Here is a 2,716-nt window from a genome sequence, read left to right on the forward strand (position 1 = left end):
TGTTGGGGAACAGGAATCTGCTTGGCCAAGGGGTCTATTTCTATTTTGTGTTTTTGTCACACTTTTTTGCAGTTAGGGAGGGGCAAAGTCATCCGGTCTGGTTGGGATGCATCCGAGAGATATTGGGTAGAAGTTGTGGTGGAATGGGCCAAGATCTTTATTGGATACGGGAGCCTGAGTCCTGGAGGTCTGGAAATGTAACAGTCCTGTTCAAATCCTGGCAGGTACATGTCAGGCAGATTTATCATTAAATCATAGAAATCCTACAATGCAGAAAGAGGCCCTTCGGCCCATCGAGTCTGCACCGAACACAATCCCACCCAGGGCCTACCCCCATATCCCTACATATTTTACCCACTAATTCCCCTAACCTACGCATCTCAGGACACGAAGGGGAAAATTTAGCATGGCCAATCAACCTAACCTGCACATCTTTGCACTGTTTACAGTGGGGAAAAAACAGATTGTGGCTTTTCAATTCAATCTATTTCTGTACCAGGAGCTAATGTAGATTTAGAGAGAGTAACCTAAGAGAAAATCAATTATCCTTGGAAAGATGTGGGTTAGTAATGGAAAGCCAGCACAGAGTTCTTACAAGGTGAGTGATGTTTGAGTGACTTCATTCAGTTCTTTGATGAATTAATAAAGAGGTTTGATGAGGGTAGTGAAATTGATGTTCTCATGAATTTCCAAAAGTTATGTAATAAAAAATTTAAAACCCATCGGATTAAAGGGGCATTGGCTGCTTGGATATGGAGATAAGCTCAGGAACAGAAGGCAGGGGGTAATGGGAATGGTTGCTTTTCAGGTGATCCCCAGAGGTCAGGATTGGTGGACTGCGCTGCAGGAGGACATTGATAAATGGGTGAAACGGTAAGATGAAATTCACCATGGAGAGGTAGGGAGAATGAGGAGAGGCATTATAAACTAAAAAGGACAGAAAAGTCTAGTGGTGCGTGTACACAAGTCTGTAAAGGTGGCAGGATTAATCGAGAAGTCTGCTGGAAAGGCTCCATGATTTAGAAATAGAGATGGACAGGAGAAAACTAAGAAAGTTACCGCAAACCTTTGTAAAAAAAGACAGTTAAACCACAACTGGAGGATTGTGGACCAGTCTGGACACTGAATAGGTGTCAAACCCTTGGAGAGGATGCAGAGGAGATTTATTCGACTGGTGCTAGGGATCTGAGGCTTCAGTTATGTGGAGGAACTGAGATTGTTCTCGCTTGAACACAAGATTAAGTGGAGATTTGATGGAGGTGTTCAAGTTTACGAAGAGTCCAGTTGAATAAAGAGAGACTGATTCCGGCGGGAGAAAAGTTGGTAACCTAAGAACACAGATTTAAAGTGATTTGGCAAAACAAATAGAACTGGAATGAGGATAAAATAACAAATACAGTGTTGTTATGACCTGAAACATACTGCTTGAAAGAGTGAGGGAAAGAGAGTCAACATGAATGTGAATTGGTAAGTCTTTACTATGGAAACTAAAATCAATTACAATGCGGAAAGAGCAGGGGTTTGGAGTTAAAAAGGTAGCTCTATCAAAGAGCTAGTACACCCACAGTGGGTTGAATGACCTCTTTCTCTGCCATAGTACTCTTTATTCCTATGAGGGAATCGATGGATTTGAACATATGGGATTGTGACTTTTAAATTCAATCGATTTCCACACCAGGAGTTAATGGATGTTAGTGACGTAGGAGTGGTGGAGAATTGAACATGGTGACTGCAGTGAACTGTTAACATTAGGTTACAGTTCACTGCCATGCATTGCTGGAGACCAGACCATAGGGATCTCGCTGCCCCACCAGGAGTCTAAGGAGTCCCACTGAAGAGGGTTCTCTCTGGATCCCAGGGAGGGCTGTATTGTTATTGTGATTAAATCTATTCCTGGAGGTTTCATCGCATGGCTTGGCCCCCGTGCTGCAGCCATACATCCATCATTGTGATGTACTGCCTTCCTGTGCTAAAAAATTCATTACCCAATAGAATTAACGTCTCAGCTTATCAGCCATGTTCCTCTGTTCTCAATATTTTTATACCTCAGAGAAGTGTTCATGTCCCAATAATTTTTGTAAGACATCTTACAACACCAGCTTAAAGTCCAATGGGTTTATTTGGTAGCACGAGCTTTCGGAACACTGCCCCTTCATCAAGGTAATTCTTTACAGATAATCAAGTCTTCACCTGTAAAGACTTGCATTCCAACATTTTGTAAATTGAGTTTGTATCTTTATATGCCCTGTTTGTGAACAGAACTCCCACCCACCTGACAAAGGAGCAGGGCTCCAAAAGCTAGTCATACCAAATAAACCTGTTGGACTTTAACCTGATGTTGTGAGACTTCTTTCTGTGTTTAACCCAATCCAATGCCGGCATCTCCACATCAATAATTTTTATCCAGGATTATACACAGCACTCCCTGGAGACTCCAGGTCAATTCTGGAGGGTTGATGACTGTTTGGTCCCAGTGTTCCGTCATCATCCGCTGCTCACTAGGACCTGGAGCCTCCAGACAGCCGAGCCTGAGCCTGAGCCTGAGCCCCGCCCACTTTGTGGCCCAGCCCCTGCTCGCGCGCTGCCAACATTGGTTCCACCCCCAGCTTTCCGCCACGCTGATTGGCTGCGCTCTTGTCACCGCGTTCTAGCCATTGTTGCAATGACCAATCACTGAGCCTCCTCCGCGCTCTCCATTCACAAAATAAACCGGGCT

This window comes from Carcharhinus amblyrhynchos, chromosome 25 (genome assembly GCF_965287045.1).
Source record: "Carcharhinus amblyrhynchos chromosome 25, sCarAmb.v2.hapA, whole genome shotgun sequence".
Taxonomy (NCBI): domain Eukaryota; kingdom Metazoa; phylum Chordata; class Chondrichthyes; order Carcharhiniformes; family Carcharhinidae; genus Carcharhinus; species Carcharhinus amblyrhynchos.